This window comes from Tamandua tetradactyla, chromosome 9 (assembly GCF_023851605.1).
Source record: "Tamandua tetradactyla isolate mTamTet1 chromosome 9, mTamTet1.pri, whole genome shotgun sequence".
Classification (NCBI taxonomy): Eukaryota; Metazoa; Chordata; class Mammalia; order Pilosa; family Myrmecophagidae; genus Tamandua; species Tamandua tetradactyla.
In genome coordinates, this window is record NC_135335.1 from 76,494,664 (window position 1) to 76,508,059 (window position 13,396).

Sequence of the window (13,396 nt, forward strand, 5' to 3'; positions counted from 1 at the left end):
GAGAATTACATAGCAAGAGTTACTCAGGTGGGGAAGCTTAATAGTTTTGCTTTTTCTTTATTCCTTCAAGGGACTTTGCAAATATTAGACAGGTTAAATTAGATAGTGTGCTATAGAAAATTCATAGCTTTTCAAAGGTTTCTGTGTGGAATATTGCTGGCTTTTAAAGCCAAAGAATTTTAATATTGAGTTTTAGCTGTCACACAGATACTTAAAGTTTTAGAGAATTACTATGTTATACCAAGAATAAAATATTTCAAAATTTGAAAATAACAGTTAAAGTAAATGTGACTGCTATAAGACCTTGCAATTTAAGCTTTAATTATTTATAAGCATTTTAAATGAAGCTACTTTTAGAAATAGAAACATTTGACAGTTGTTTAGGTTAATAATCCCAAACCATAGCAGAAGTTTTGAATGTTTTACCTTTATACATTTACTAGGGTTGTTAATTAACAGAATGTAATTTATATACTTGTCTTGGTGCCTTTTTAAAGTCCTTTTGTTGAAGATTAAATTTTGACTTATGGCTGACCATGTGTCTTTTTAGGAAAGATTTAGAGCAAAGTAATATAATTGACAATTTCATTGTTTCTGTTAGTTGTAATCTTAACATTATACATATTAGTATTAGGATAGAATATGTTAAATTTTTAGGAATTTTAAACAATTTACAAATACATGAAACATGCTTTAGCTATGAAAAGTTAGCTACCAGAGGGATAGAAAATTTATTTTAATTGTAATATTTTTAAACATTGTGTATGTAATGTATTGTGTATGTAATGTCTTGAGCACTTTACTTTTACAAGGTGAGAGAACTAATCATTTGTAACAATTTTCCTTTAAGAGTGAGAAGAAATCTTCTGAAATAAAGTACAATAAATTTAACACAAACATTAAACAAGGGTATTATTTTGATATAATATAACATTTTTATCTTTTAGACTGAATAGTCAGATGGTTAACAAAAAACTTTTTACAACCTTTCTTTAAGAGTAGACTAGCAATTTAAATCATTTTAACAGAGCAAACTAAGTTCCAGTCCTCAGACAATTAGAAGATGGATAGCTCTGTACCATCCTGAAACCACTGAGCTGTCCCACTCATTTTCCTCATTATTTGTACGTTTACATTGCTGGCTAGAATACTGTCTAAGAGAATAGAAATGATGTGCCACCAACAAAGAAATTTTAGAGAGGGGATCTCCCAGGCACCTGTCTCAGATGTTGCCATAATCCAGCTAGAGAGAAAGAACATGCTGCAAGGAAATCAGGCTCTTTTAAGAACAGGGTTTAGTATGCTTTTCAGACAGTTAGAGGGATCTAGGTATGGGCATACTGTAGCCTAAACCAGAGGTGACTCCTTAGAATGTTAAAGAAAACACTTTTTTTTTGGTATAAGAAATTTTTATTACAACAGAAGAGATTTTTAGAAGGCATTAAAAGCCAGACAGAGGGAAAAGAGGGATATTTTTGTGGAGGCTTGGAAAGAACCTCTTTGGAGGAGAAAATAGCAACAGATTTGGCAGAAGGGAGGGTCTGGATCCCCAGAAGGAGGAGAAGAGAGTATGAGGGAGTCTTGGCGAGCTTAGGAGACAGACAGAGTAAGAGTGAGAGAAAGCGAGAAAGAGCGGGGGGGGGGGGGGTGAGTGAGAGAGAGAAACAGGTTTGATTTGGCTCCCATTGCACTCCTCCTCAACAAGGGGATAAATCCACAGTCATGGCCCAAAAGACAATATCACCCACTGATCTGAGCCTCTTTGGAAAAACAGAACCTCAGAATAAAGTGAGTTTCATCCTGGGGGAGTCAGATTTAAGCCCATAGATAGAGAGAATAGTGAAAATAATTCTACCCTATTGTAATGACACAGAGTTGCATGACGACACAGGAGAGGATAACAATGTGCCAATTAAGTAGGAAAGTGACAGCACATGGCCAAACGCCCTAGTACTCACCAGTCCTGGTGGTTGGAGAGAAATGTCTCCTGGCTGGCTCACCAAAACATGTTACCGGATTTTGGTTTCCAGGTCCTTGGCTATGCTACAGAAAAGAATTCAAGGGCACAGCACAAAGTGGAGTAAACTGATTGAAAACTTTTTGAGAACACATGGGCACTCTCACAGGGATGAAAGGTGAGGAAGGCATAAGGCCTCTCATTTTTTAAAACATTTTTTTGTGAAATATAACATACATACAAAGCAAAGAAAGAAAAAAACCATAATTATCAAAGTACACTTCAATGGGTACTTTCAGAAGAGATTTCAGAGTTTTTGTGGGTTATCATTCCACTATTTCAGATTTTTCTTACTGGCTGCTCCAAATGACTGGAAGCTAGAGGGAATATTAACATAGTGATTCAACAGTTTTTCTCATTTATTACATCCCATTTTCTCTGTTGTATCTCCTCTTTCTCTTTTGATTCTTTTCCCAATCTATAGGGATCTTTAATCAATGCCTGTTCTGACTTTTCAAGGTGAAAATGAATGTCAACACTAAAGGATAGGGAGATGTAATTAATCGATAATCTTGATGAGGCTGGTCTCTCTGGGTTTCAGGATTTATCTGACCTGTGATCCATCTGGAAATAACAGACTCCAGGAAAGCAAACTTAGAGCAGGACGCTTTTATAGAGTCTCAGTTCAAGCCCTGGGTATTCTTAAGAATTACCAGGGGTCATATTGGTTAGGGTTTAGCAAACCATGGCAATTAGCACCACCTAAAAGAAGCTTTCATGAGCATAGCCTCCAGAATAATCTCTTGACTCTATTTGATCACTCTTGGCAACTAATGCCTTATTTTAGTACATTTATCACCAACCCCCTTTTTGGTATGGAAGTCATTGTCAATCCCACAATGCAGGGCCAGGCTTATCCCCAGGATTCATGCCTCACATTGTCAAGGAGATTTTCATCCCTGAATATCATGACCCACATAGCAGGGAGGATAATGATTTTCCTTGCAGAGCTGGCCTTAGAGAGAGAGAGAAAGAGGCTGCATCTCATAAACAAATGAGGGATCATGGGAGCAACTCATAGGCCTCATTATGGGTAGTTTGAGCATCTCCAATACAGAAATAAGTTTCATAAGGGCAAGCCTCAAAACCAAGGGCTTCATCTACTGGAATTCCCAATAGTTGAGAGGGTACTCAGGGTTTTCCAGATGAGAAACTTTGTTCCCTTTTCTTTCCCCTTCAGAACTTCAAGGAACTCTACCAATACTTTTTGATTATCAGCCCACCATCTGAGAAGCATCCTGGTATTACACTAAGCTATATAGAATTAAAAGCCTTATTCCTATTATGGACTCTAGGAGTTTGGGTTATTTAAATGAGCTATCTAGACAGGTTGATTTAGATTCTGTGTTATAGAAAATTTAGGTTTTACACAAAATAAACCTCACTGCATTTGATCTCATGCAGAAGATAAAGGACTAGAGTACATACATAATGCTCTTTTACCCAGTATTTTAATTTACCTTAGTCAACCAGCTAAGGTTGAAAATGAACCAGCTAGGTTGGCTTCATTTTTAACTATAACTGAGGACTGATCCCTTTTTATGGTTACTTTAACTATTATTGTATATAGCCAACCTAACTTTCAGGGCTGCAGCTGGCAATTTCTGGGTCTTAGGTGTCACAGAGTTACTCAAAGTTCCAGGGAAACAACTGTTGATACACATATAAATCAGTATCTCAGAATTTAGAAATACAGTTACAACTTCAGACTAAATGGGGCTGTTAAAAGGGCTTACAACCAAGGCTCCAATGTTCTTATAAGTCTTTTCTGAAAGAGACCTTAGCATATTTGTTCTTTTGTTTCTGACTTATTTGCATACCATATTGTCCCAAGGTTTATTCAGTTCATTGCATGCCTCTTGACACCCTTTCTTTTTGTAGTCACACCATATTCCATCAAATAATGAATCACAATTTGCCATTCTTATTCTCAGTCATTGCAGCTCTCCCTTGATGCTGGTCATCAAGGATAATGTACAAAATAAACAAGCCATATCTTATAGTATCCCCACTTGGTTGGAAAATCAGCATTACTCTCAATTTTGGACAATTTCATTGGTCTATAGTGACAAGTGAAAGTTGATATAGATTGTGTTGTTACACACCAAGTATTATATCAAAACTACCCCTTATCACTGCCCCCCCCATCAGTTGCCCCTGATAGTGTTGTGGTACTGGTGATAGCATCCGGTGAACTACTGGCCATAGTATGCATTTTTAGATCTCCCCCCTACACCCCTTTACTGTTGACCCTTTGTTTAATATTGACCCTTGGAAATGGCTCATAAAAGAATGTATTTATAGTTGGAGATTTAATGAGTGGGACACAAAGCACTATACATTCCCTTTCTATCATATTCACTTTCAATATGGCAATGTTACTTATAACCCCACTAATTAGTTACCATTTCTTCTATCCATTCTCTTGCATTTATCTTCGACCTCATTGGGTAAACTTTCTCCCATCTCTGTCTTCTGTGTACCTCTAGGTCTGTTATATTCTACATTGCAACCTCTGAGATCATCTTTGCTAGAAACATAATAGCAAAATAATACGGTATCTCTCCTTTTGTGTCTGACTTATTTCACTCAGCTTTATGTCCTCAAGATTCATCCATGTTGTCATATGCTTTGGGACCTCATTTCATCTTACTGCCACATAATACTCCATCATATGTATATATCACAATTTTTTATCCACTTGTCTGTTGATGGGCACTCATATTGTTTCCATCTTTTGGCAATTGTGAATAGTGCCACTGTGAACATCAGTGTGCAAATGTCTGTTTGTATCACTGCTTTCAGCTCTTCTGGGTATATACTTAGAATTGGTATTGCCAGGTCATAGGGTAACTCAATATTCAGTTTTCTAAGGAAACACTGAACTGTTTTCTACAACAGTTGCACCACTATACATTCCCACCAACAAAGAATAAGTTTTACAATTTTTCCACATCCTTTCCAACACTTGTATTTTGTTGTTTTAATAGCAGCTATTCTTACAGATATGAAATGATATCTTATTGTCATCTTGATTTGTATTTCCCTTAGGCTAATGAAAATGAGCATCTCTTCATGTGTTTTTAGCCATCTGTATTTGTTCTTTAGAAAAGTGTCTATTGATATCTTCTGCCCATTTTATAATTTTATTTTGTTCTTTGTTGTTGAGTTGTATAATTTCTTTATGTACGTGGGATGTAAAGCCTTTCTCTGTTATATGGTTTCCAAATATTCTCTTCCATTGAGTTGGATACCTCTTTGCCTTTCTTTTTTTTGTATGCTGTATGGTGGGGGTCATATTTCATTCTTTTTCCATGTGAATATCCCCTTATTGCAGCACCATTTGCTAAGTTCTTATTTGTTTGTTTTCTTTTTTGTTTGTTTGTTTGCTTGTTTTGTTTTGTTTCCTTTTGGAAGTGTGCATGGTCCAGGAATCAAACCCAGGCCTCCTGCATGGCAGGTGAGAATTTTACCTCTGCATTACCCTTGCACTCCACTATCTCTTTGCCTTTTTGATAAAGTTCCTTGAGGCAAAGATGCTCTTGACCTTAAGGAATTCCTTTAGGTGTAAAGATTAAGAAGCTACCTGCTATTGTTAGACCTTGAAAGTGTTTCCCTCTATTTTCTGCTAGAAGCTCCATGGTGTTGGCTCTTACAGTTTGGTTTTTAATCCATTTTGAATTAATTTCTTATAGGGTGTAAAATAGGGGTTCTCTTTCATTCTCTTGGATATTAATACCGCATGTACATTTATTGAAAAGACTATTCTGTCTCAGATAGTGGATTTGGGGACCTTAGTGTAGATCATTCATTCATAGACTTGTAAATAGTCTTGCATTCTTGATTTGATTCCATTTGTTGACACTTCTGTCTTTGTGCAAATACCATGCTGTTTTGACCATTGTGGCTTTATAATAAGTTTCAAAGTCAGGAAGTTTTATTACTCCCACTTCGCTCTTCCATTTTAGGATATATTTAGCTATTTGGTGTCTCTTTCCCTTCTAAATAGATTTGATAACAAGCTTTTCTATGTCTTCAAAGAAGGTTGTTGAGATTTTGATTCATATAGCATTGAATCTCTGTATCAGTTTGGGTAGAATTGACATCTTAACCACATTCAGCCTTCTATAAATGAGCATGGGATATCTTTTCATCTATGTGGGTCATCTTCTGCTTCTTTTAGCAATGTTTTGTAGTTTTCTGCTTACAAGTCCTTGACATCCTTAGTAAGGCTTATTCCTACATACCTGGTTCTTTTGTTCACTATTTTGAATAGATTTTTTTTTCCTTAATTGTCTCCTCAGGCTATTGCTTGCATATAGAAACATTGCTGACTTTTGTACATGAATCTCATATGCTGCCACTTTGGTGAAATTGTTTATCCTGCCACTTTGCTTAATTTGTCTACTAGCTTTGTCATAGATTTCTCAGGGTTTTTTAAGATAGGATCACATCATCTGCAAATAATGAAAGTTTTACTTCTCCCTTTCCTATTTGGATGCTTTTTATTTCTTTATTCTATCTAATCACTTCAACTAGGACTTCTAGAACAAAGTTGAATAACAGTGGTGACAATAGGCATCCTTATCTCATTCCTCATGACAAAGGGAATTTTTCAATCTCTGACTATTAACTATGATGCTGGCTAAGCTTTTATTCATATATAGCCTCTAAGATAATGAGGAAGTTTCCTTTGATTTCTAACTTTTGAAATGTTTTTATCATGAATGGATGCTGAATTTTGTTGAATGCTTTTTCAGCATCAATCGATATGACCATGTGACTTTTCCCTTTTGATTTGTTAATGTGTTATATTATGTTGATTGATTTTCTTGTGTTGAACCACCCTTGCATTTCTGGTATAAACCCCACTTGATCATGATGTATAACTCTTTAATGTGTCATTGGATTGGATTTGCTAGTATTTTGTTGAGAATTTTTACATCTGTGTTCATTAGGGAGACTGGTCTATAATTTTCCTTGATGTAGCATCTTATCTGGTTTTGGTATTAAAATAATGTTAGCTTCATAAAATGTATTTTATACATTTTTCCTCAAATTTTTCAAAGGGTTTGAGGAGAATTTGTGCTTGTTCTCTGCAGAATGTTTGATAAAATTCCCCTGTGAAGTCATCCAGTCCTGGGCTCTTTTTGGTGGAAAGATTTTTGATGACTGATTGACTCTCTTTACTTCTAACTGGTTTGTTGAGATCTCTTATTTCTTCTTGAATCAGTATAGGTACTTTGTGTGTTTCTGGAAATTTATCCATTTCATCTAAGTTCTCTAGTTTGTTGGTATATTATTTTTCATAATATTCCCATGATTTTTTTATTTCTTCAATATCCATGGCAATGACCCCCTTCTAATTTCTTATTTTATTTATTTGTGTCCTCTCTCCTTTTTGCTTTGTTAATCTAGGTAGACATTTGTCAATTTTATTGATTTTTCTCAAAGAACCAAAGCTTGTTTTTGTTTATTCTTTCTATTGTTTTTTTGTTGTTGTTGTTACTGTTGTTGTTCTCCAATTCATTTTTATTTCTGCTTTTATCTTGGTTATTTCTTTTCTTTTATTGGCTTTGGGATTAGTTTATTGTTCTTTCTCTAATTTCTCCAGGTAAACAGTTAAGTCCTCAATTTTGGCTCATTCCTGTTTTTTAATATAGGTATTTAGGGCAATGAATTTCCTTTTCAGCACTGCCTTTGCTGCATCCCATAAGTTCTGATATGTTATATTCTCATTATCACTCATCCCCAGATATTTCTAGATTCCTCCAGCAATTTCTTCTTTGACCCACAGATTATTTAAGAGTGTTATATTAAATCTCCATGTATCTGTGAAAGCTATGGTTCTTTTGTGATTATTAATTTTCAGCTTCATTCCATTGTGGTCAGAGAAAGTGATTTGGATAATTTTAGTCTTATTAAATTTATAAAAATTTGTTTTGTATCCCAGCATATGATCTATGCTGGAGAATATTCCATGTGCATTAGAGAAGAACATGTATCCTGGTGTTTTGGGACCAGGAAGAGACCTATATATGTCTGTTAGGCCAATTCATGTATCATATTATTTAGGTTCCCTATCCCATGACTGGTTGTTTTATCTATAATGAAGAGTGGTGTATTGAATTCTCCCACTATTATTGTTGAAACTTCTATAGCTCCCTTCAATTTTGCCTCATGTACTTTGGAACTCCTTGATGATTGGGAGTGTAAACATTTATGATTGTTATTTCCTCTTGCAGAATTGTCCTTTTTAATAATGTGTAGTGTCCTTTTTTGTCTTTTGTGATGTCTTTACACTTAAAGTCTATTTTATCTGGTCTTAGTATAGGTACTCCAATTTTCTTCTGGTTAAAACTTTCATAGACTATCTTTGTCCAGCCTTTCACTTTCAATCCATTTGTGTCTTTCAGTCTAAGATACATCTCTTGCACACAGTATAAAGATGGATTATATTTTTCATTCATTCTGCCAACCTGTATCTTTTAGTTAGTGAGTTTAGTTCATTAATGTTCAAAGTTATTACTGTAAAAGCAATTCTTGACTTTGCAATCTTATCTTTAGTTTTTATTTGTTGGATCTATATGTTCTTTGTCCTGTTTCTCTTTCTTTCCCTTAAATTACCCATACTCGTAGTCTTCAACATTTGCATCTATGTTCATAAGGGAGATTGGTCTATAATCTAGACCTCCTTCTTCTGTCTCTTTTTTTGCAGCTGACAGGAATTCAGTAAGTATTACTTGTAGGACAGATCACTTGTTGCCTAATTCTCCCAGTCTTTGTCTTTAAATTTTTAATCTGTCCCTCAATTTTTTGTGACAACATGACTGGATAAATCATTTTTGACTAGAAGTTTTCCTTGTCCAGGATCTTAAATATGCCATATCACTGCTTTCTTTCTTCTATGGTGTCTGTTGAGTAGTCTGAACTCAGTCTTATGTATTTTTTCTTGTATGTAGTTAGTAGAGCACTTTTCTTGTGCTTCTTTCAGACTTTCTACTCCTCTTCAATATTTGACAGTTTGGTTAGTAGGTGTCTTGAAGTAGTCCTATTTGGATTAATTCTATCTTAGTAGTTTGTTGGGTCTCTTTGATTTACATATTTATAAAGGTTGAGATATTTTCCTCAACTATACCTTCCAGTAAACTTCTCAGCCCTTTACTCTTCTCTTCTCCTTCTGGGACACCAATGATTCTTATAGTCTAGACCTCTTGTTTTCCATCATTTCTCTATATTTTTCCATATTTCTTGCCATTTGTTCTTTTATGTGTTCTAGTTCAATTTGTCTGTCTTCTAGATCACTTATTCTTCCTTCTTCTTTTTCAAATCTGCTATTGTTTGCCTATATTATATTTCCAATTTGGTCTACTGTATCTTTCATTTCTGTGAGATCTACCAGTTTTCTATTTAATCTTTCAATTTCTTCTTTATGTTCTTTTAGTGTCTTCCTGATATCCTTTATTTCTTTATAAACATCTTTTGAGTACTTGTTCCATAGTCTGTATCCCCTCCAGTATTTTGATTTTGTCATTTTGCAGGGCCATTTTTTGCTTAGATCTTCACATGCTTTGTCTTTTTCTGTTGTGTTTGGGACATTTAGTTATCTTAATAAGGTTATTTTGAAAGTTGGTTTCCTTCAGTCATCTAAAGTTTTGTATTTACTTGATTTTGTGTTGAAAGTTTCCTTTTGCAGATGGTTTGTCATAATCCCCTTCCAAACTATAGTCTGGATCTCATATTTGTGGTACAATTCTACTTGAGGGTCTATTAAAAGCAAGGCAGGAGAGCACATACAATTTAGCAGAAGAGTACCTGTTTGCCACACAAGCAACCCGGGCTTCATTCCCAGCCCATGCGCTGCTCCCCCCCCCCAAAATAGAATATATATGGGAAAAAAACACCTCAAAGGTAGTAAACCCCAAAGTCAGAAGGAGATACCCCAAGATATATTGGGAATGAACTCAGACTGGTGTCCACAGAATTATTTTAAAAATAAATGAATAAAAATTTTAAAAATCAATAACATTAATATATAAGTGAAAATATAAAATAACCATATGCTAATAAAAATATATAGAGAGAAAATATACCATTAAAAAACAGGCAGATAGTTTGCCAGACTGTACCTACAGCTTCCTTCCAGGAGATGGTACTCTTCAGGGACCTCCTCCCCTCAGACCACCCTTCCATGATTGTAGCCACTGAGTGTGACTGTGGTGTGCCTGATAGGGATCTACTCTCTGCCCATATCTGTGGGGTAGCTTCTCCTGGTGTGCAGGACAGGGGAGACAACCGTGCTGCCTATGAGAGCAGCCAAACTGTAGCAGCCAGTACCCAGCAGATTCTCCCCTCACTGTGCCCTGTGAAAAGGCCACTTGTGGTGACTCTCTCAACACTAGTGGGCATGACTCTTCCCAGTAGAGGGCTTGACCCACCTCTTGTCTCCTTGCAGGTGCTATTGGCTGTGAAGTTGCTTGGGGAAATCTCCCCAGCCAGTAGGTAGGGCAGACTGGAGTGGAGGGATCACCAGTTCTTTTGGATCTACACTTCTTCATGTGCCATCTCTCATTTTGTTTTATTTAAACACATTGCTAATATTAATTATAAAGAGATTATGGGGCTAAAATAAACACAAGTTGGAAAATCTGGAGAGAAGTAGTCAGTACATTCAGTATAAAAGAAATTTATGATATGCAATGGAATAAAAATGGAATTAGGTTTGATCCTCCCTAGTTACTTATTAAATTTCTTTTATTCTTATCTGGTAAGGAAAAATCCATCAAATTATTTTATTCCCCTTTTTAACTTTTGGCTTGTGCTCCAGGATCCCCCAAGAATTCTCTCTTCCTGTAGAGCATATTAAAAAGTTGTAAGTACAGATAATATAGCTTTGGTTAGGAAGATAAAAATATACCTTTGAAATTTTTACATGGTCTGGCCTAAACCTAACACATCTTGTTTTGCATGAAGAAAACTTGCATGTTATATTTGCCTGTCAGAGTAAGGTAAAAATTTCTGAATGTTTCTTTAAATTTGAATTTTAAATATACAAAGCATTTATAGCATGTATGCAAACACTTTTTATTAACCTGTTTGTGGAGCAAAATTTTATATTAAGACCTTACAATAAATCAAATGTATATGTTGTTTTTAATATAAAATATGCAGTTATAAGTTAAAATAATTTCTAATTCTTGATCAAGTCTGAAATCAGGGTTACATCAGAGGTTGGATTTCCTACCAGATAGACAAACTAAGAATGAGTAGGTTTAGTTGCAAATAAATATAAATATATTTATAAGACCAATAAAAAGAAGTATAAATTCCCAGTAAAAAATTTGATTTAAATAAACTTAGAATAAGAATGCATACTTATGCTTGCTTCAGTGACACATATACTAAAATTGAAATGATACAGAGAAGATTAGCATGGCACCTGCGCAAGGATGACATGCAAATTCATGAAGTGTTCCATATTTTTTAAAAGGAAAAAAAAAAACAAGAATGCATATTCATGACAAATTAAAGAGCATTACAAAAAGTAATAAGTGAAGAAGTCATTAAATATTTGGTTCAGCAGACATCCCTGTGGATGAAGTGCCGAGTTGAGAGGGAAACTAGTGATATCAGAGTTGAAGAAGTAAAGAAATCTCAGGTTAGGGAGTTTGTGTTTTGTTCAAGCCAGTTGCAGGAGTACTGAAAATGAGATTTCTCCATGAGATTGCTTGTCTGAAAAATACGTAAAAGGGAAAAATCAAGTCTGAGAAAGGTATAGATACCATTCATGTAGGAAACAATTCAGAGCATTGAGAGTAAATCTGAATGCATACAATTTTGTTTGTTTTCAATAATCATGTATATTGCAATGATACTGTATTCTTAATTGATGTTGTTGAATAATATCAAATAATATCAAATAGTTACAGAAGTAATGCTAGAAATTGACATATTGAGGTTATTATACAGAAAAGATTCTTTGCTTTCTCTGAGTACATGGACATGAAAACATTTTGGATGTTTCTGTAAATGGATTAAATGAGAATTCTATGAGAAAAAGTGCATGAAAGCATTTCTTTTAAATTACAGAGCACTGTTTCCATTCAGCTATTTTTATTTTTATCATTATTGTCATGGTCTAATGAATTGAACATGCCTTCAATGTACTTGTTCTGCTATAATGGAATAATGCAGTCAGAGAAAATATCTCCATTATAATGCAACTCTGTGCCTCTGTTTTCTTCTACTTTGTTTCTAGCCTAAATGCACCTATAATTATATATTGTTTCATTCATATATTTTCCTTTAATTATGAATTTGATTATGTACTTAAAATTTTGCTAATGAAGATAGATTAGTTTCCAAAAATATGGTTCATTTTGGTTATATATGCATGCATGCACACATACACACATACACAAACACACACACACACACATACACAGAAACCTCCCATGTGGTAAAAACAGAAATTCAATGATACTATTTCAATAATTTAGTGCAATGCATATTTGTTTCAGTAAAATATGTTAATCTCATGGAAATAATAAAGATGAAATTAATCACTTTAAAATAACACTGTTTTAAACTTTTATATAATTTTTATAGTATGTGATTTTCAAAGAAGTGAATTTTTCACTTTTCCAGAAGTATATTTAAGGGAAAGCAAACGGTTTTAAAATCAAATGATTTTCACTCACACTAAACACAATATTATCTTGCAACATGAGCCAGTGAGCCAGTTATACATATTTTAATAATATAGGTTCATTAGTAGAAATTATAAATTTAAGGGGCCTTATACTACACTTTCTAATGCATTTCATTGATCTGTATCATATGTATCTTGAATACTTCATTGATTTAGAAACCACCTAAATGTTACTGAAGTTGCCTGTATACGGTTATGTGCACTCTGAATGAATATCAATGTATAAGTTTCATATAGTTGCAGTAACAAGTGGCTTAAAACAACACAAATTATCTTAGAATTCTGGAGGTCAGAAGTCAGAAATGGGTGGGCCTGATTAAAGTGAAAGTGTTGGAAGCATTTCTTCTGGAGCCTCAAGGGGAGAATCCTTTTTTTGCTGAATCTTGCAATTTATACCGACCATGACACTATTCCTCCATCTTTAACGTCAGCAACGTCAGGCTGAATCCTCATTCTGCCATCTCTCTGCTCTTTTTCTCTCTTTTGCCTCCCTATTTATGAAAGCAAAAGATTATATTGCACACACCCAGATAAACCAGATAAATTTCCACATTTATTGTGCTTTTCTTTATTATGCTTTGCAGCTATAACTTTTTTGAACAAATGGAAGATTTGTGGCAACCCTGCATTCAGAAAGTCTATTGCTGCCTTATTTCCAGCTGCATGTG

At 34.6% G+C, this 13,396-nt stretch overlaps 1 non-coding gene across 1 annotated transcript; it reads left to right on the forward strand.

Moving 5' to 3' along the window:
* Positions 1-11,396: 11,396 nt before the first annotated feature.
* On the forward strand, positions 11,397-11,501 carry LOC143647417 (U6 spliceosomal RNA). Its single transcript, XR_013158044.1, has one exon. It is a non-coding gene; the product is annotated as a U6 spliceosomal RNA (small nuclear RNA).
* The last annotated feature ends 1,895 nt before the right edge of the window (positions 11,502-13,396 follow it).